This window comes from Bos grunniens, chromosome 4 (genome assembly GCF_055505025.1).
Source record: "Bos grunniens cultivar Pamir isolate PY7600 chromosome 4, Bosgru_T2T1.0, whole genome shotgun sequence".
Lineage (NCBI taxonomy): Eukaryota > Metazoa > Chordata > Mammalia > Artiodactyla > Bovidae > Bos > Bos grunniens.
The window spans coordinates 22,307,160-22,330,385 of NC_141168.1; the positions used below are offsets into that span (position 1 = coordinate 22,307,160).

The window sequence follows — 23,226 nt, forward strand, 5'->3', positions numbered from 1 at the left end:
TAGCACAGGGAACTCTACCCAATATTCTGTAATAACCTAATGGAAAGAATTTGAAAAATGTGTGTGTGTGTGTGTGTGTGTGTGTGTGTGTATCTGAATCACTTTGCTGTGCCTGTCAAACTACCAAAACATTGTAAATCAACTATACTCCAATATAAAATAAAGAATTTTTAAAACCACACAATTAAGAAAAAAGTCACACAATTTAAAAAAAAACGTGTTGCAGGCAGATTCTTTACCAGCTGAGCCACGAGGGAAGCCCAAATCATGAACTCCCCAGCAAAATGTATAACCTCAGTGGAGCAGTCTTCTATAGGGTATGCTGTGATTCCAGTGCCAGCAGCAAAACACAGGTACAGATGCTGCAGCAACTTCTCAGCCTTCAATATTCCTCATGGATAAGGGCTTGAGCACTTATGTGGATGTCAGAAAAGAGTCAGTTTCTTTGTCCTCGTCTTACATTCGGCATTCAATCACCTATCATAAATAACACAGATGAATGAATGGAGTGTGTATTAATGTCAGAACTTTTCTTTAAAAGAAAAAAAAAAGCACATCTGGCTATGGAAGTATTTAATAGTCAAAGATTTTCAGTGATGTTCTTTATCTGCAAATTAACTTAATAAAATCATCCCATCATTAAAATTAAGTTATGTTCACGTTTGATTGTCTCTTAATCAGCACTTCAAGAACTTAGCATCTGGCTTCATTATTGCATGTGACTCCGTGGTGCACAGATGCCTTCTGTAGCTGAGGGAGCATATGTTGATAATTATTGGAGGTTTATTATTTCCTGTAATAGCTTCGAATTATGTTTACTGCATGAACACCCTCCTTTCATGAAGGCCACACATCTGTATCAATTTCCCAGAAATCTCCAACACCGTTACAGTGATGGGTTTCATTCCAACAATTACATGCCATGAAATAGTAGCAGTAGCAAATGTGTATTTACCATGTGTGAGGCACCTTGCTCTGCTTACATTAACTGATGTAATCCTCATGACAAATCACTAAACTTAGAAAATTACCCTAGTTTCTTAGGCACAGAGGAGCTAAATTGCCTCAGACACTCATATGTGAGATTGGAGTCGATTTAACCCATGAAGACCGAGGCCAGCACCTACACACTCATCATCACCATACTATGCCACCTCTTGAATCACAGGAAGAGGCTGCCAGAGCTTCCTCTACCCTATGCCTCCCTGTTTGGTGTTGATCTCTATGTCAACAACTAGTCGTGATCTGTTTTCTCACTGTTATGTTATCATATGTCTTTGAATTCAGCTTATTAATCTACTTTTCCTCCAAGAGTTTATGATCCATGGTACAAACAAGAGGAACATAGAAGAGGGGGGTCAGGATGGCAGAGGAGGAGGATGTGGGGCTCACCTCCTGCCACAAACACATCAAAAAATATTACATCTACACGTGGGAAATCTCTTACAGAAAGCCAACCGGAAACTGGCAGATCATCTCCTATACAACCAGGGCTGCAAGATTCTCATGGAATTGGCAAGGACAGGCAGAAAACAGCAGGTGGGGACCTGTACTCCTGGGGGAGACTAAGAGGAAAAGGGAGATCATAGGGAGTAGACAGGCCAAGCCACAGACTAGGCACCGCAGTTCCGGGGTCCGCAGGATCAGAATATTATATACAAATATACACTATATACATTCACACTACATACAAAAGTAAACTAAAGGTGGTTTAAAGACCTAAACCTAAGACCTGGAGCCATAAAAGTCCTGGAAGAGAATGTAGGCAGAACAATTGACATAAATCAGCAGTATTTTCTTAGATGAGACTCCAAAGCAAAATAAATAAAAGCAAAACAAATGAGACCTTATTAAATTTTAAATGTTTTGCACAGTCAAGGAAACAGTCAACAGAATGAAAAGACAACCTGTGAAATGGGATAAAATATTTCCAAATGCAACCAACAAGGGGTTAATACCCCCAAATATACAAACTATAGTAACTATATACACAGTGTTCCAGAGAAGCCCTACAGATGGCTAAGACGCATTTGAAAAGATGCTCAACATAGCTAATTATTAGAAAAATGCAAAAACACCACAATGAGGTATCACCTCACCCCTGTCAGAATGATTATCATAGGAAAGTCTACAAATTATAAATGTTGGAGAGGATGTGGAGAAAAGGGCACCCTTGTAAACTTGGTAGGAATATAAATGTGGTGTAGCCACTAGGAAAAACAGTATGGAAGTTCTTTAAAAAACGGAAAATAGAACTATCAAATGATCCAGTAATTCCACTCCAAGGTATACATCTGGAAAATATGAAAGCACTAATTTAAAAAATACACATGCACCTAAATGTTCATAGCAGCACTTATAATAGCTAAGACATGCAAGCAACCCAAAGTGAAAAAATGAGTGTAGTCACTCAGTCATGTCTGACTCTTTGTGACCCCATGGACCATAACCTGCCAGGCTTCTCTGTCCAGGGAATTCTTCAGGCAAGAATACTGGAGTGGGTTGGCAGTCCTTTCTCCAGGGGACCTTCCTGACCCAGGAATCGAACCTGGGTCTTGCACACTGCAGGCAGATTCTTTACTGTCTGAGCCACCATGGAAGCAACCCAAATGCCCATCAACAGACAATTGGATTAAGAACATGTGATACACATGCAGAAACACACACAGAAACATGACTCAGCTATAAAAAAGAATGAAATTCTGCCATTTGCAGCAATGTGGATGAAGCTACAGAACATTATCCTTATTGAAATAAGACAAATACTATATGGTATCACTTATGTGGAATATAAAAAAGAATACAAATGGATGTACATACAAAATAGAAATAGATTTACAGATAGAGAAAACAAACTTGTGGATACCAAAGGGGAGAGGGAAGTTGAGATGGACAAATTATGGGTATGCGATTAATAGATACAAAGAACTATATATAAAATAGATAAGCTACAAGGATATATCCTATAGTACAGGAATTATACCCATTACCTTGTAATAACTATAATGGAATTTAATCTGCAAAAATACTGAATCATTAAGCTATACACCTGAAACTAACACAATATTATATCAACTATTTAGTCCAATTAAGAAGCCTCTGGGCTTTTTGCCATAAAAGTGCTGTTTTGTATACCTAAAGTTGATTTTTTGAATCTTAAAAAATAAAGAAGAAAATAAATACCAGTAAATATAGGACTCTGAAACAGTTCTGCTTCTTAAGTGTCACATCACAACATTCTCATTATTCCTGATGTATGACTTTTGGGTTAATCAACATTATCAAATGTGCAGCATGGAAACATAGGTAATTAAATCACAAAACCTTTATCAGTGATTTGCCTAAGTAGCTGTAATTCACAGAATGTTTAATGTAAGCATTAATAGTTCTTTTAGTTTCTCCAAGTCCTGTCTCAGAAAGCATTTAAATTATGTTATCTCATCTACCTAGATCAGTGCCAGCCCTAAATTATACTTTGATAATAAACCTTCAACCATTATACAAGGATCATTACTAGAGTTTTCATTTTCAGCAATTCAGTATCTTTGGCACAAATGGATTTTAATGCATTATACATTATCCACTGGATTGCCTAATATCCCCTTTTCAAACAAGAATAAACGTTCTAGTATTGCTCAGATTTTAGCTCTGGAAAACATTTCTCTGCAGATGTGTTTGCGTATGTAATTTTGTCAGAAAATAAAAACTTAACTATCATCCATTTTATACACATTTCATCAGAATGAGGTTTAACTACAAGTAATAGAGACCCCAACTATAGTAACTTAACCTAATGGCTTGTTTTTCACAGGAAGTAGGCCGGACACGACTGAAGCGACTTAGCAGCAGCAGCAGCAGCAGCAGGCAGGTCAGGGCTGGTTCAGCCACTCAGGAAAGCAAGTAGAAGCTTTCATAAAATGCCATGTCTGCAAAAGCCCCCATCCGCCTACGATCACCAGAAGAGGAGCTAGATGGCTCCTGTTTCATTTCTGCCTTCCACATCACACAAGTACCTGTCATTAGAGGAGCCTGCCCCAGAACACCGCTGGCAAAGATTCTGGGGACTGTAGACTCTAAGACCTCCGAAGAGGGGAGAGAGTACGATTAGCTAGGGAAACAGCGAATTGCCAGCAGGCAAGCTTCCTTGGTGGCTCGGTTGGTAAAGAATCGACCTGTAATGCAGAAGACCTGGGTTTGATCCCTGGATCAGGAAGATCCCCTGGCGAAGGAAATGGCAACCCACTCCAGTATTCCTGCCTGGGAAAACCACCAACAGAGGAGCCTGGCGGGCTCCAGTCCATTGGGTCACCAGAGTCAGACACAACTTAGCGACTAAACCACCTAGCGAGCACACTGTGCCCTGTGGCTGGACTATTAAACAATACTATTTAACTTCCAGACTAACAATTCTAGTAAAGCAGCATGCCTCTGCCTAATAAGATGTGACATCCCTCACGCAGATGAATGTCTTGCATTCTTTGCCCTTAAGTTCCCAGATCCATTTCTAGTTTCATCACAATTCCCTTTTGATATCCTGTGACCTGAAGCCAAAGTGTAAAAGTTAACCACCACACATCTTATATAAGATGAAAAAGGTCAGAAGATGGGGATTTGCAGCTGAAAATAAAACTAATTTGCTAATGTTAATACCGGAGAAGGCAATGGCACCCCTCTCCAGTACTCTTGCCTGGAGAATCCCAGGGACGGGAGCCTGGTGGGCTGCCGTCTATGGGGTCGCTAAGAGTCAGACATGACTGAGCAACTTCTCTTTCACTTTTCACTTTCATGCATTGGAGAAGGAAATGGCAACCCACTCCAGTGTTCTTGCCTGGAGAATCCCAGGGACAGAGGAGCCTGTATTTCTAACAATGCAAAAAGCAAAATACGCAGGCTTGCTGTTATTCCTCATTTTAGCTACTGTTTCTGAGGCCATCATTGGTATATTTACAACTTTTAATTCTGCTCCTTATGCTGTGTTCCCTTTGCTTGAGGGTCTTTACCTTGTGGAATGACCCAGACCTTCATTCCTGAAGGATCTGAGCCAGTTGCTACCTGCGCTGGTGGTGTCTTCCATTAACTTGTGCCTCTGGGCATGTAAGTATTGAAACTAAGGAAGTTCCCCAGAGGATGCCTTGAGTCACAAACATTTCTTATTCCCATGATATGGAGGCCCTCTGTTTCCCTGTCATCATCAGGATCAATCCCCACCCCTTCACCCTTCCAGCAACAATAACAATCCCCTACTTGACCTATGGCTACAGTGACATAGGTCAAAAGTGACCAGGTGGAGGTCTCAACTTCCTCAACTGAATCTGTTGCACTCCTTGGCAAGAGCATTCCTCCCTTGGGATCTAAAACTTATAGACCAACAGCATTTAAAGTTGTGAGACACACGTTTTACAAGTGTCTTAGGGGTAATGGTGTGAAGCCACTTCACATCTACCTCCTAATTCTTGGACCCACATTTCCTCTCTGTGAGTGAAAAGGGACAGTGTATTGGTTACTGGTCTAAGCAGATACTTGCTGGACAGCAGATTTTAATTGCTCTCCTAAGACTGAATGAGGCAAACCTAGAGCCTTTTTTTTCCCTTCTGGCTGCCGCACAAGCTCTCAGGGCTCAGGTGTTCATTCTGGTTTAGAACAGCTTGAGTGACATGGAGTTGGCCTAGCTTAATACGCCTGTCTCTGCCTCGTCCCCAAATGCTACTTAAACACATGCAAATGAAACACACACACAACTGTTTGCAGTGTTTCTGGTGTAAAAAAAAAAATCCTGAAAGTGACATTTTTTTCTTTCTCTTTTGAAGGCTCCCTGGCCCCCCTGCCCCCACTCTTTCTTTGGTGGGCCCATTTCAAACGTGTTAAATCTAGGGAAAAAATGTCATCAAAAGGAGGAAAACAGGTGGGGAAGAAAGAGATGAAAACACTCTTTGACAGTTCACTTCTGTTTTGCAGCTGTGAGAGCCGCGGATTTGAATTGTGCTACCTCCCTCACTCACCAAGCTAATTAATTCTCTTCAAAACAAAAAAACCCACATCTCCTTCCTTCAATCAATGTCAACAGCCAATTACAATCTTTCATCACCCAAAGTGTAATAACACAAATGTTATCAGGGAAGGAAACAGTTGGATTGACAAGATTAGAAATTTTCACTCCTTCTTCCTTAATCTTGTAATCACACGGTAGGCAGGAGTTTACAATAATATACACCCCAGTTTGCCAGTGAATTACTCCAGAAAGGCTTTGTGTAAATTCCCCATCATGTCATGTCTACTCTGGGTACAGAAGCACGTGTCTTCCTTCAAGAGGCATGGGATGAATTAAGATCGACTCCTTAGAGCTTTTTCCTCATCTATTAATCACTGCAGAAGGTTGTTAATTATGCAAAGAGGGGCAGCCTTGGTGGAATATATAACCACGAATGGCATTTAAGGGTGTCAGAAAATGGAGACAGCTGATGGTGACAGAAGGTATTTCACCGATGCTAAGATTAGCACTTTGCTGTCATGTGCTGGACAACAGAAGGCTCTCCTTGTCTTATGAGGATTAAATATTTGTTGATATGATTAGGGTGTTTTCCCTAACGTCTTTGGGAAGCCCAGCTTGGTTACTGGTGCTCAAAACCCACACTCCCCACCATCCCAGGGGTGTGAGTGTAATGGTTTGAATTTTAGATCACAAGTGGGATTGTGAAAAGAATGTCACATATATTTGATATAAAGAAATTGACTTAAAAGAACTGATTCCTAGCTCCCATCCTGCCAGGCTCAGCGGGGAGTCCCAAATTCTGTCTTTGCCATGGCTCTCGCATCTCCCTGGCATTGAACAAAGACCCAGGAGGCTCGTGTGATGTTTAGAAAATGAATGGGAGGGAGGTTCTGATTTCTGACCATTCTTGATGTTGGGATCCCTGAAGCCTGGTGACCCTGCATCCCCAGTGCCTGCCCTGGAAACACTTGTCTTGGTGTCTCCTTGTCTGTGTTACTCTAAGTATTTCCCTGGCTCACCCCAGGTGTGGGAGCACAGAGGCTCTGGAGGGGGAGTTAGAACAGGCAAAGGCTTTTAATGGAGAAGAAGGATGGAAAGTCAGAGGCAGATCAGTACTCAGAGAAACACTGTACAAGTGTAGATCTTGTTTCTCCTGCCTTGAGAAGAGCCTTTAGAGCTCTGTCCATTTACAGAGAAGGTTTAGAGCCTTGTGTCTACCTGGAATTCTTCCAGCTTCCAAGAGGACTTAGCCACCCCTGCCACTAACTCCTCCTCCAGACTGGGGATGGTGTGACTGGTACCTAGTGTGGCCTAGGGAGGGCCCTGGCATCTGCTGTTGCATCCATATCCACTGCTTGATTCTAGATCCTGAAGGAAGATTTCCCCTTCCTGAGTCGCTACAGGAATTTCGGCTGATCTTAGAACTTATATGAGAGCAACCATGCTGCTTTCAGAGCCTCTCTGTGGCAAAAACTAGAACACACTTCCTTACTTTCCCAAAGCTCTCTTCGTCATTCCTGCCAGGGCTCCTTGACTGCTCTCATGCCGGAAGGACTTTGTATCCTATAACTGAATAGCCCAGCAAGGCAGGAAGACCAGGCTTAATATTAGCCAATGCTGGAGTCACACGATTTTGATACAGGATCAGATCTTGGCAGTCAATAGGTGAGTCAACAAAATCCTCATTATTTCATACTGAAAACATATGTCCCAAACCTCTGAATCATCCTTAAATAGCCAAAATATAACCACAGTAGGCAGTTTGTGGAAGACACAAGTTATCTGAGCTCAGCACGCTTAGTGCCTTGTGCTTGACAATCTCCCACCAAGAGTGTATGAAAATACATTGATTTCAAATCAAGGATGTACACACTCTGCTGTGGATACTGCGGGTTGAGTTCATGTCACATATAGCTAAGGCACAGATTACACAAACACACGTCACGGAAACAGTCTGCAGGCATTCAAAGGTGCTGGTGACAAATACGCTATGTATTTGCCTTGCCACTTCCAGTACACAGACTGCCCTTGGCAGATATTACTGGTGGGGCATGCCAGCTGCCTGTTTTGCAAGCAGGAATATATGATGATAAATGAAGCTTTAAAATACACAATCAGTGATTAGTTACTGGTAATGGACTATGAAGGATTAAGAATTCTCACTATTTTAAAGTGCATTATTCCAATTAATTATTGACTATCACAATTCACAAGTACTGTGCCGAATTATAAAAATACCAACCTGGAACAACTTGGAACTAATTTCAAGGCACTTACAGTGCAACATGGTAATTATACTTACTGATGGTCCCTATCATCTAGAAACAACTACTGGAAAATACTGGCACATTTCTAATTTTTTCTATGCCCAGATACCATATACCAAAATTAGATAATTAAATATACAGTTTTATGTCTGTTTTATTAACACCATTTTGTTTGTAGTTCTTATATTCCTTGAGATTGTTTTAATGACTTCATGTCATTCTATTACATAAATATTATACTGTTTAACAATAATGTTAAATATTAATAATGTTTAATGGTAAACAATAATATTTAATGTTCCCTAAACTTTATTATAAATAGTGATTGTAGGAACACTCTTGTTTATAAATCTTTTTGCCTTGATCAGATTTCTTTCTTAGAGTACATACCTCAAACTAGATCTACTGGTCCATAGGCTGTGAACACTTCTAGATTCTTAAAGCCATATGGCCCAGTTTTACTGGTTCTATAATTCACATAATTCGTTAGGCAAGTATTTTTTGAACAAGCTGCTAATGTGCCAGGTACCATGCTCCGCCACTAGGAGTATACAGGTGAGTAAAACCAATAGAAGCCCTATCTTTACAGAACTTAGACTCAACTGAGAGTCTAGATCTAACCTGAGAACAAGAATCTTTGTGAGTTTATGTTAAATTTCATGCAGAATTAAGAGCTTTGGACAAGGTAAAAATAACAAAATGAAAACTTTGGCTCTCCAAATGCCATTTATGCAAATAATTCCAACAAGTTAAAATTTGCTGAGCATTTTAGCAGCAAATTACCCATAAATTATGTGATTGAATCATAAATTATGTGTTCAGTTGGTTAAGGTTATGGAGGAATATTAGAAATTGATTCGACTCCAAATGATGCTCAGAGAAACAAAGAAAAATATTATTGTACTTTCACAATTTAAAAATATAAATGACTAACTCACATGTGAAAAGAGTTGTCTATCTTTCCAAAACGTCATCTAGAAAAACTGCCCAAAATATTAGGAATGGGAAAGTTTAAGAAGAGTCTATTGGGAATTTCTATATAATGTGATGGGTTAAGCTACATGGATGGCTCCCCTTCCTGTTCTAAATCCATAGATATTCTGGGGAAAAGTGTAACAAGGAAGGGAAGAAAGAGGAAAGGAGAAATATTAACCTATGAACCAGAACATATTTGTCATATATATATCTCCTCTTTCAGATATATATATAACAAAGAATTAATATCCAGCATTTAGAAAGAACTCCTAAAATTAATAAAGAGTAGACACAGAACAGAACAACAGGCAAAAAGACATGAGCAGTGTTTCACAGAATAAATAACATCCAGTGGCCTCTAACCATGAAAGGATGCTCAAACTCATTAATCATTAAAGAAGTACATCCTAAAACCAGAGTGATATATCATGTTACAGCCATCAGATTGGCCAACACTGAAAAGTCAGAAAATGGCAAGCGTGGACAAGAAGTATATCAGCAGGAACTTCTTACGCAGCGTTGTGGAGTGTAAACTGGCACAGCAGACTTGAAAAAGAATTTGATGATACCTTTTAAAGCTGAAAACGTGTCTGTCTTGGGACAAGAAATTCCACTCCTTGCTCTACCCGAGGAGAAACTCTTGTACATGTGCACCAGCCAACAAATCCAAGACTTCACAATAGTGCTGCTTACTCTGTGAAGTAAAAATAAATGAAAAAGACCAAAACTGTCATTGACAAGAGAATGAAAAAATGGAAAAGTAATGAATGAATGAAATATAGCTCTACCTGTCCACAAAGATGAATCTCAAAGATCTATCGTTGAATGAGAAAAGCAAATCTCAGATGACGACAAACTTTCATACAGGTCAAAAATTAGCAAGCACAAACAGTAGGTACTATTAAAAAAAAAACACAAGGTAATGGCAAGCTGAAAACCGAGAATTATGGTTATTTCTTCCTCCTGGGCCTTCATTTTAATAAGGAGAAATATATGGTAAACAAGATAAATAATGAAAATCAATGGTGGGAGTGCTAGAGAGATAAATGAAGCAGGGAAAGGGGGTAAGGGTTAGGTGGAGGGGACGGGGGCTATAGACAGATTTTACATAGGATGTTCAGAAAGACCTAAGGCAGTGATGTAAGAACAGAGACCTGGAAAGGTGAGGGGAGCAAGCCAGGTGGTTATCTGGGGGAAGAGTGTCCGAGATAGGGTTACATCAAGTTCATATATTCTCATCAGTAGCTTAACTTCGTCTGTGCATCAGAACCACAAAATATCCTTCACCTTAAAGCTTCCTTGCCTTTTCTGTTTTTCCTTCATTTGTCAAGCTTTCTGAATCAGATATTGATTGGGTTTTTAAGGAACTGCCTCCCAAACAAGCAAGTGGAGTTATTATTTAGGTAAAATTAGTGCCTCTGCCCTCCAAATCTTTATTTGGCAGAATTCATAGTTAGATCAAGAATTCTGCTATAATTTACAAGTACTTCCATTTTGGGAAAAACAGACTGGATCTTTATACCTAAGCTCTATGATCCAGGAAATAAAGAATTTAAATATTCTACAGTGGCAATTGAGAATACTTTTGACTTCACAATTGGTAGGGGAGCACTATTTCTTATAGGAGTTAGAGAATTAGAGGTATGCATTAGGATAATAGAATTTTCGAGAGAACCTTATAAACTTGGGTGAAAATTAGATTGGGGGCTTTAGTGTCTGGGATTCTAATTTAACATGCTGTGAATTCACCTCATCAAATTGCTGAGCTAATCTCCCATGCCAACAACTGCCCAGGTTAATAAAAAACCTAGAGCTTTTCTCATGTTAATAAATAAGAGAAAATATAAAACTGCAGACCCTTCTCCTTCTTAAATGCAAGCAAGAAGTACGTGACCTTAGCTGAGCCACTTTGATTGCATGGAGGCTTTCTAATTAGTAGATCAAATTGCTCTCATCTTTCATAGTTCTTGTTCAACAAAACTTGCTGCATATGCTTTTTAAAAGTAGTGATACTGCAAATTCTGTCTGGTGCTCCACTGATTATTATACTGAGGAGCTGTTATTTATGTGTTGATTTCACCATCTCTGTAAACAACACCCTTGGCTATCAATACAGTTTGGGATTGGGGTGTTTTCATTAATCGGGTACTTTAGGGAAGAATTTTTACACATGTGACCATGTCTCCAAAACCTATGAAAATTATTATTAGTATGTGATGTTTATGCACTTGGAGATCTGAATGGCAAAAATGCAACATCTCACCATTTCACCAACACTGAGTGAGAAGTCTTTGTGTAGAGGGTTTGATGTGCTTTGGGAGAAGAGGGTCAGGCCATTCTCTGGGTGCCCTGACACCCCCCCTTGCCCAGAGGACTCTGCCTGGGCCCTGCACTGACAGAAAGCAGAGTACAGAAGTCTAGGTGGTGTTGGCGTTCAATGGCTTTCAGTCACAGCCCAGATTTCACTTCTCCCTCATTCCTCTTTTAGTTTTTGGCTAGTTTTGTTAAAGAATTAAACATTGTGTATATATAAAGTATTCTATAAATACAAGCCTATCTGTGTATATATAAAGTATTCTATAAATACAAGCCTATCTGTGTGTATTATATACAGAGGTGTATATTTTTAGTGAGTATTTTTTTTTTATTTTAGTGAGTTTTTCTTACTCTATTTGTATTGTTCTGTTTATATTTTTATCCCATTTTACAATTTATTTAGTCTCTGTGTTCTCTGTTTTGTATTTTAAAATGTATTATTACACATTCTAATGTAACATTTCTAGAATACTTAGTTTGAGCTTTTAGCCCCTTGATGCAAAGAATTGACTCATTGGAAAAGACCCTGATGCTGGGAAGGATTGAAGGCCAGAGGAGAAGGGATGACAGAGGATGAGATGGTTGGATGGCATCACCGACTTAATGGACATGAGTTTGATCGAGCTGTGGGAGTTCACAATGGACAGGGAAGCCTGGCGTGCTGCAGTCGATGGGGTCTCATAGAGTCGGACATGACTGAGTAACTGAACTGAACTACTCTGCAATGTTGTGATGGTTTTTGCCATACAACAACATGAATCAGCCACAGTTATACGTGGGTCCCCCCAGTCCTGAACCCCCTATCTCCCTTTTAAAATGTGAATGTGTACATGCTTAAGCTTTTTGTGAATTTTATTGATGTGATGGCAGTACACACTTTAGAAACAATAAAATACTAACACTACTTTAGAAATAATAAAATACTAACTAGAAATAATAAAATACTAACTAATAATAATAAAATACTAACACTTTAGAAATAATAAAATACTAACACTACTAATACATGGAGAAGGAAATGGCACCCCACTCCAGTATTCTTGCCTGGAGCATCCCATGGACCGAGGAGCCTGGGGGGTACAGTCCACGGGGTCGCAAAAATTGGACACGACTGAGCGACTTCACTTATTCACTCACTACTAATAAAATACAAATATGCAATATTTTTTTGTGGTTAATTTCATATAGCAAATTGGTACTCACAGAATGCTTTCATTGGTTTTTGCAAAATTCTTGTGTCTACTATTTACAATAGCTAGGACATGGAAGCAACTGGGATGTCCATCAGCAGATGAATGGATAAGAAAGCTGTGGTACATAAACACAATGGAATATTACTCACCTATAAAAAAGAATGCATTTGAGTCAGTTCTAATGAGGTGTATGAAACTGGAGTCTATTATAAAGAATGAAAAGTAAGTCAGAAAGAGAAACACCAATATAGTATATTAATGCATATATATATATGGAATGTAGAAAGACGATAATGATGACCTTATATACAAGACAGCAAAAGAGACAAAGATGTAAAGAACAGACTTTTGGACTATGTGGGAGAAGAAGAGGGTGGGATGATTTGAGAGAATAGCATTGAAACATATATATTACCATATGTAAAATAGATGGCCAGTTCAAGTTCGATGAATGAAGCAGGGCACTCAAAGCCGGTGCTCTGAGACAGCCCAGAGGGATGGGTGGGGAAGGAGGTGGGAAGAGGTTTAAGGATGGGGATACATGTGCACCTGTGGCTGATTCATGTCGATGTATGGCAAAAACCATCACAATAGTGTAAAGTAATTAGCTTCCAATTAAAATAAATTAATTAATAAAAAAAACAGTTGTTTCACCTTCTCAAATGTTTTTCATTTAACGAGTCCAAGATGTAGGCTTTTTACTATGGAATTATTTTTGTTTTAGTTTTTATTTATTGTTGATTTCTTGGTTTTTCAGTTCTTGTTCTTAGGCTTTTATATATCTCACTAATTGAATTTTTATCTTTCTGTATTTAAATTATTGTATTTCTCACATTGTCCACATAGAAATGGAAAGACTGACTCCTCATGACCCGTACATAGAATGAGCTTATCAATTATTATCTACATTAGGATGCTTTTGAGAATGAAAGCGGAGTCCTGTTAGGAATTTTGCTGGGACCCTGGGCATAAACTGGGGACAGTCCCAAGAACACCAGGATGCATGATCATTCGATCAATAAGGGAATTTTTAGGTCCTTCCCCACTTCAGCACTCCTAGGTACCATGAATCGCAGTAGCATTTCTGTTTTTCCCCTAATCTTTCATATTTTCCAACAATGTGTGGCCAAAACTACTTATAAAACTAGCTAATGCTTATGGAGCATTTATCATTTGACAGGTAATTTATGTAGACAATTCTGGAGGGAACAGGGGGTGAACTTCCCCTAAAGGGAGATGTAGTTTCTTCCCAAACTGGGATGGTGTAGTTAGCATCCCAGTTGGCCCTTCCTGTGCTGATGTGAGTTTCTGAGTGTTCAAACACAGCAGTCTCTGATATTCTTCCTGGTGGCTTAAAGTCAGAAGAATAGTTCACTGACAATGGTCTCTCAACAGTCCTGACTGACTTGTGAAATAATACCTAACCACAAGAAGGCTGACAGCCAAAGAATTGATGTTTTCTAACTGTGGTGCTGGAGAAGACTCTTGAGAGTCCCTTGGACTGCAAGGAGATCAAACCAGTCCACCCTAAAGGAAATCATCCCTGAATATTCATTGGAAAGTCTGATGTTGAAGCTGAAGCTCCAGTACTTTGGCTACCTTATGTGAAAAACTCACTCATTGGAAAAGACCCTGATACTAGCAAAGATTGAGGGCAGGAAGAGAAGGGGGCGACAGAGGATGAGATGGTTGGATAGCATCACCGACTCAATGGACATGAGTTTAGAGCAAACTCTGGAGGATAGTGAAGGACAGGGAAGCCTGGCATGCTGTAGTCCATGAGGCTGCAGAGAGTCAGACATGACTTAGGGACTGAAAAACCACCACACAAAGAAGTGGTATGGAAGGGGCTCCTGGCAGGCTGTCCACTTCCTCTGCCTTTTTCTAACTGTGTATTCTTATGCTTTTTTGTAGTTTAACTCTTTTCTCTGTTGACAAAAGGAATTTCCTTGTACATGCAGTTCTTTTCTCTCATTATAAGGGACCTGGGAAAGATGGCTAATGCAAGGTTAGCCCTCGTTGGACTTCTTTCCTAAATGGGAGACCACCTTCTTTGACATAGCCCTAACTGGACAACCATGGCCCTCTTAGATTGCCAGAAGTTTAGAGGCATCCATGCTACCTCCACAAACAGACCTTAGCTGCCCCTGATGAAAAGCTGGTCTCTTGCAATAATTATCACTATCACATTTTATTGAATCTAAGGTGTTATAAATTATAACATACCCCATCATTTTATATTCCACCAAGAAAGAAAAACAATGCTGCCAATTCAGCTATGGCATGCCATCAATTTTAAAATGTGCCCTGATTTTTTAAATATTTTTTAAAATGTGAAAAATGTGTCTCTCAGAATTGATGGAATACTTTCTTTTTCCTTCAATTTTCCACCATTTGATTATTAATTCTCCACCAAGGCCCACCACAGGGGGTTGGAGACTTGAGGTTGGAGACCTCATTCATTACAATGTGATTAATTACAACCCCACACCTCTACCCTACTCCAGTCTGTAAAAGGACATTTCCATCAGTCCCTTCATGACCGAGCCTGGCAGTGGAAGAAACAGGGACTTGAGTGAGTTACCTAAGGTCAGACTCTAAGCTAATGACTGAACCAGGGTTTGAACTCAGGAATTTGGACAGCAGCCTTACATAGTTAATAACCATTATGTTACAGTGCCTCTCTACCTATTTAGATAGAGCCTCTCAAACAATTTTATATAGGCTGCATCGCAGGACATTCTAAGAAATAGCTGTGTCAGACTCTTCAATGCCTACATGATATGGAAAATATGGTCCATGTGTTCAGACAGCACCCACTTTTGGAGAACAAGGAGAGAAAAATTCTCCAAGTCTCATTATCAAGAAAGGCTATTGCTGCTCCTGGGCAATGACTTGTCTTATGTTAAGGTCACCATGAATCGTGAAACTGTGGTCCTGATCGTGCTTTCTTTTGTGCTGTGACTAAGTATAGTAGTCAAACCAGTCAACCCTAAAGGAAGTCAACCCTGAATATTCATTGGAAGGACTGATGCTGAAGCTGAAGCTCCAATATTTTGGCCACGTGATGTGAAGAGCCAATTCATTGGAAAAGACCCTGATGCTGGCAAAAATTGAGGACAGGAGGAGGAGGGAACAATAGAGGATGAGATAATTGGATGGCATCATTGACTCAATGGACATGAGTTTGAGCAAGCTCCGGGAGATGGTGAAGGACAGGGAAGCCTGGTATACTGCAGTCCGTGGGGTCTAAAAGAGTCGGACATGACTGAGTGACAGAACAACAACTAGAAAGCTTAATTTTGCTCAATTTTCCTCTAAAAATTAGGGCTTGCACTTGACATATTAAAGCATCCTCTTTTTCCTCGTTGCTTCAATATCCTTACTTTTTCATGTGTTATCTGATTGAACTGAATGCACCACTGTATGTGTCCTCAAACCTTTCTGGAATGCAGTGGTAGGCCACTGCCGAGGTCCAGCCCCGGCTGATCCAGGGTATTCGAAGGGGAGACGGCGTCGGCGACTATTTACATATTCATCAAAGATACAAAGAGTAATAGAATAAGGATAGCTCAGTAGGAAAATTCAGTGGAGAAAAGAGGCTGAGTAGCTTGGTTTATGCAGAAAATCAATATAACCTGTGACACCAGGTTAGCTCTGACCACGGAGGCCGCAGGCGCCCTCTCGAATAGCGGAAGGTGCCCCACCTTAGACACCTTCTCGAGTGGGTCTTAGAAGCCCAGGCAAATAAATGGTCGCAGAGGATATCCGCGCTCCAGATGGAGACTCAGCTGGAAATTGAGGAGAAGAATGACATGGGGAGACCAAGCTTTGGTGAGCAAGGCCCGTAGCTTTATTTTCAACAGGGGCTTTTATACCCTAAGTTACACATAGAGGATAATAGGGGATGCAAAGTCAGCAGTCTTTGATCCTTATCAAAAAGCAGGGTTTCTTTCCTGCAAATTTATCGTATACAAATGGTTTAGGTGATTTACATCATCTTCTGGCCAAAAGGCCTATTAACATTTTATGACTCTTGACAAAGGTTTGTCAACCGTAAGAATTATTTTCTCTAAGAGTAATTATTTTAAGGTTTGGTGCCATCCTCCGAAGGTGTTAGATAAAACTGCATTCCTATAGGGCAGAGGTGCAGTGGGTTTACAACAAAGGAAAGAATTTATTACCTTAAGAGTCTAAAGTTGCTAGCACCAAGGCCACTACTTATCTTTTCTACATACCAACTATATTAATACACATTCAAGGATACAATACAGGGGATGTGGAAACTTGGCAGCAAGCATTGACTCATCAATGAAATCTTTTACTAGTTTTATTCTGACAGTTTCTAACTTTCTGAGAGGCTCTAAGCTATTTGAATATCTTAAGCTTCCCGTGCCTCTCGAGGCTGGGAGACTGTAAACAATCGTATGCACAGCTGTAGGAGTCCAGGTAAACTTGTCAGGCGAGTTAGAGAGCTACCTGAGGGGTTTGGATTTAAACACTCCTAATTGCCCAGGAACTTATTAATTGGAGCTGTAAGTTAACTCTTTGACAGAGAGAGTGAGATGATGGTGGGGGACAGCCCCCAGTAAAGTCAGAGGTGAGAGCACAAAGCAACAAAGTAGGCAGACTCTGGTTTTTTGGGGGTAGATGCTCGAGAATATCCAGGGGGACTCCTGAGGCTCGATCCCGCCTTTGCGTATGCCGAGCCTCCTTCCTCATGACCTTTGTCACGAGTGGAATGCCTCTCGCCGGCTTCCAGCAGGCCACACAGACAGACAGATATCTTTATGAACTTTTGAAATGTTGTGCTTCCTAGAAATTGAAATGCACGTGTCTAGGTTGGAATGGCCGCATATTAGCAGCCTCCTATCCTAACTTCCTGTTCAATAAATAATGAAAGACACTTCCCTTATAAAATGCAAACAAAAGTAACAAAAGCAACTGGTACTAGGAATGAAATCTAAAGTTAAGTTTACATGCAAAATCTTAGAATACTTATTGAGTACAGGATCCTGGGAGAGCAGAAAGAAAATATGTCCTGGGAAAAGCAGAATAAATATTTTAAAAATGTAAAAAGAGTTCAGTCAGCTCTCACCTCTTTCTTTTCCTAGTAGAATACAGAAATCAGATTCCTCCATTACTTTAGAACTATTTTCTGAAAATACTTCCCTTCCCTCACTTTCCCTTCAGGATTTTTTAGCTTAAGAATTTGACAGTAAGAAAGTAATCATATAAAAGAACTGGTAGTAAACATCGACATTAGTGAAAAATCCAGAGAGAAATAAAATAACATAAGAACTGAGGATAAAGCCAAAAAAGCTCTTAAAAATTTAATTGGGGAAAATAGAAAGAGGGGTGAGGCTCTATAAACTGAGTCTAAAATTCTGAAGTAGGACTTCTCTGCTAGTAGAGTGGAAAAGAATCTGCCTACCAATGGCAGGGGACACAGGTTCGATACCTGGTCTGGGAAGATTCCACATGCTGCGGGCAACTAAAGCCTGTAGACCACAACTCCTGACCAGGCTCTAGAACCTGCAGCCACACTGCTGAAGCCCCTGTGCCGAGAGACTGTGCTCTGCAACAAGACAAGCCACCATAACTAGAAGCCTGTACATGACTGCGAAGAATAGCCTCCACTCGCCTCAACTACAGAAAGCCTGTTTAAAGCAGCAAAGACCCAGCATCACCAAAAATAAACAAACACTTTTTAAAAATAATGAAAGTCTTAATTAAATGTATAATTGTGGGAATGGAAAAGGCAGGGAGAACTACAGACATTTTGAATTCTATGATATACATCAGAGTAGGGGGAAATATACCTTTCAAATTACTATAGATGAAAAGAAGAAAATATATAGCAAAAGACATAAACCAATAAGTGAAATGGTTAACAAAGCCAGGCTGTCAAAACATGAGAAGAAACGATAGGAAAAGGACTGAACTCGTCAGTATTAAAAAGAAATAAAAATTGTTTTGCGCCACACCTGAAATAAAAGGCAGAAACTCAGATTGAGTTAAAGAAGAGAGCATCCAACTGCATGTTTCTTATAATAGTGAGACCAAAATCAAATTACATAGAAAGAATAAGATTAAGAAGATAGAGTAAAACATATCAGCGAAACAGAAATAAGCAGAGGTGGCCCTGATACTATCAAAGGAAACTTCAAAGCAAAAAGGATTCTATGAAACAAAAAGGACTCTTTCAGGACCCTTTTATTTTGAAACAAGGTGAAATCCTAATTATGAAATAGTCCTGAGCATTTATGAACTGATTAAGATAACATCAAAATCTAAATAGCAAGAAAACTAAAAGACTATAAAAAGCAAACAAAATAAAGGGAAAACACTTACTATAGCAAACAATTATTTGATATTTTAAGGAGAGACAGAAATAAAACTACAGTCTACAGAGAGATACTATAATACCAATATCATTTATGACAGAGCAAGTTGATAAAAATAAAGAGGATATATCTTGTTTGAATAATGTAAATTAGAAAAAAGTGAATTAGTAGATGGAGCAAAATTTTATGCCACAGACTTTCTTTTAAATCCCAGTGATGATTTTTTAAAATTCAGCACATGCCAAGGCATAAAGGACATCAATAAAGTTTATAAAATATAAATTACAAAAGCCATATTTTCTTCATTATCATTTCTTCATTATACTCCACCAAAACTAGAACTTATAAGGAAAAAGAACTCTCAAAATAACTGTCAGACAAAAAAAAAAAAAAACCCCAAGACTACAATGATAAATTCTTTAGAGCTGTACTTTTCAATTGCTCAGTGTAGTAGCCACTTGTAACATGTAGTTATTTACATCTAAATTAAGTAAAAGTAAATACACGTAAGAATTCAGTTCCTCAGTCACACTAGCCACATTTCAAGTGCTCAACAGCCTCATGGAGCTATTGATTGCTACACCAGATAATGCAGATATTTTTACATATTTCCATCATCACCAAAAGCTCTATTGAACAAGCACTGCTTGTTCAATAATGTAATAGAACACATTTTATGTTCAAAAAAGTATATACAAAAGTTCTATACAAAAATGTATAGAACATATTTTATGATCATAAGCACTTTATAAGAAAACATAGTTTTGAAAACCTCTCTATTGAAAATAAATATGGACCAATGACAAATTGGGATGATATGTAAAACAAGAGGGGGCCACTTGGTTAATATTTAATAGAGAAAACTCTCATAAAAATATAACAGAAAACACTGACATCCTAGGATAAAAATGTAACAAAGATATGAACCAACAATTCACCAAGATGGAAATACCAATTAAAAAAATAAGCGTATGAAAAATATTAAACCTAATTAATAAATTAACATTTTTAAACTATCAAATTAGTAATGATAAACAATTATGTGGGAATATAAATTTGGTGTAGCCACTATTGAGAACAGAATGAAGCTTCCTTAAAAAAGTTAAAAATAGACTTACCTTATGATCCAACAGTCCCACTCCTGTGCATATATCAGGAAAAAACTCTTAATTCAAAAAGATACATGTATCTCAATGTTCAAAGCAGAACCTCAATGTTCAAAGCACAATGATTTACAGTAGCCAAGACATGGAAGCAACCTAAATAGCCATCAACAGATGAATGGATAAAGATGTGGTACATACATACAATGGAATATTAGCCATAAAAAAGAAAGAAATAAAAAAAAAGAATGCCATTTCTAACAACATGAGTGGATCTAGAGATTATCATACTAAGTGAAGTAAGTCAAAGACAAATATCATATGATGTCACTTATATGTGAAATCTTAAAAAATGATACAAATGAACTTACTGACAAAACAGAAATAGACTCAAATACAGCAAACAAATTTATGGTTACCAAAGGGAAAAGTAGGGGGAAGGCCAAATTTGGAATTAACAGATACATTACTATATATAAAATAAACTCTCTCTCTCTCTCTCTCTCTATATATATATAAAATACTATATCATACTATTTTATACAGTATGTAAAATAAACAACAAGGACCTACTGTATAGCACAGGAAACTATATTCAATATCTTCTAATAATCTATACTAGAAAAGAACCTAAAAAAGAATACATATATTTCTCTATATATATGTACAACTGAATCGCTTTGCTGTATACCTGAAGCATTGCAAATCAACTATACTTCAATAAAGATTTTAAAATATAAACATTAAAAAATCATAGTTTATGCTAATAAGAGTATGATGAGATGGTGAGTCATCTGTTAAAGACAAAAAAATATACATTTGATAAAGTCATTGTAGAAAAGCCCCATGACTCAACCCTCCAGGAGCAGTGGTAATTTTTTAAAAATACAATGCCTTAACACCCACCCCAACCACATACACACAGATCTTTATCTAAATGACTTGGGATGGAGCCTGGATATGGGTGTTTTTTTAACTTATGGAGAGAGTGACTTGCCTATCAAGCTGAGAACCATTACTCCAGAGACAACTTAGGTCTAGGATACAACAGAAATCCTATTTGAACTTGGGACTTGAAGAATAGGGTCCCAATGTTTGGCTTCCCGTATGGAGCTCTACCAGGTAGCCAATTGACCAAGTTCCCAATATATCCATGTTCTGGGAACTTGGCAAAGAAAGAAGACTGCAAGGGAATCAAGGGAGAGAGGCACTAAGACACACCCTTTTCCCCAGACTGGTACAACGGAGCAATGGGTTTATTATGTGCTTTCATAAAGGTAATCAAAGTTACATTAGAGAAAAAAAAAAGAGTCGACATACCTGGAGTGGTCAAAATAATAGGGCAGGTCAGCAGCTACAGGCATGGTCCCTGAAGAACAGGCAAGACCCCAAGACTTTCTCATTAATGCAGGAACCAGATGCTTTCTGCCGATGCCTTGAAAATTCTATAAACCCCTAGAAGTTGGATGAGATCCCAGGTTAAAAGCAAGAGAGAGGCAACAGAATTAAGATTGTCCTGAATTGATAGAGAATAAGATTAAATTTCTTTCACTTTGGATTTGACTTAAGAGTTTGTGGCCTGAGGTATCTGTACTCACTTACTATACACATGTCACTTAGCTTAACCATCAAAAAGTCCTGACAGGCAAACCTGTTATAATCCTAGGTTTATGGATGAGAGCACTTTGATTCAGATAGAAAGCAATTTACATTTCTAACATTTTTTTTTTTGCCGTATATACTTTGATGTTATATGATTCAATTTCTAAGCGTTCATGACTGTTACCCCTTGGTAATGGGATGCGCCTCTTTTAATGGAAAAGGTGCTTTACATATCATTTAATGATTGTTATCTTAACCTCTTATTTTGTCTGATTATAAAATTGCTGCTCTGCTGTCTTTCTAATTTGTGTGATGTTTCTGTAAGCGTGTCTTTTAGGTACCACTAACTTTTCTACAATCAACAGGTAATCTGGGAAGGGAGGGAGGGAAGGAGGAAGGAAAAAAAAAAGAAAGGAAAGAAGGAAGAAGGGAAGGGGAGGGGAGGGGAATCCAGTCATAGTGAGAGGGTATTTTTTTTAATGTTTCAGTATAAGTAGGAAAAAAATTTAAGAAAATAACTTTGAATAATACAATTGATATGATTGAATTTGTATAATACCTACCTCAGATTTCTGTGCCCTACAAAAGAAAACATTTTTTTTTCAATACTCATTCATGGTAAAATGTATGGTAATCCAGGAATTAAATGAAAATTCTTTTTTCCAAAGGTGATTATCTGCCAAAAATTTACAGCAGATTTCACACTTAATATAATGAAGCATTAGAAAAATTCCTTTTAAAATCAGAAGTGAGACAAGGATGTCTACTATCATTGTTTCCACTCAACACTGAATTTAGAAGTTCTCTTCAGGGAAGTTTTTAAAAGAAGAAAATGATGAAATGAAATTTTCAAAAGAGAATAATAATAGGAATGTAAAGAAGGGAAAAAAATTCATTTTTGATGATATCTGAATGGAATCCTGAAATAATCTCCAAATATACTGTTAGAATAAATAATATGTAACTATAGGAATGAATTGCATCTCATATATCAGTCATAAAAAATATAATCTTAAAGAATATTCCACTTACAATGACCAAAATAAAAGATACCTGGGAATAAAACCTAAAGATACATATATCCTTTATGGAGAAAAGTATACAACTCTTGATGAAAGTGAAAGAGGAGAGTGAAAAAGTTGGCTTAAAGCTCAACATTCAGAAAACGATGATCATGGCATCTGGTCCCATCACTTCATGGGAAATAGATGGGAAACAGTGGAAACAGTGTCAGACTTTGTTTTTTTGGGCTCCAAAATCACTGCAGATGGTGACTGCAGCCATGAAATTAAAAGACACTTACTCCTTGGAAGGAAGGTTATGACCAACCTAGATAGAATATTCAAAAGAAGAGACATTACTTTGCCAACAAAGGTCCATCTAGTCAAGGCTATGGTTTTTACAGTGGTCATGTATGGATGTGAGAGTTGGATT

The 23,226-nt window shown here is 38.4% G+C and overlaps 1 long non-coding RNA gene across 1 annotated transcript; it reads right to left on the bottom strand.

Annotated features, from left to right (window-relative positions):
- Positions 1-204: 204 nt before the first annotated feature.
- LOC147373775 (uncharacterized) lies at positions 205-12,560 on the bottom strand. Its single transcript, XR_015162067.1, has 2 exons — positions 9,801-12,560; positions 205-477 (listed from the first exon to the last, which is right to left on the bottom strand). It is a non-coding gene; the product is annotated as an uncharacterized LOC147373775 (long non-coding RNA).
- Between the last annotated feature and the right edge of the window lie 10,666 nt (positions 12,561-23,226).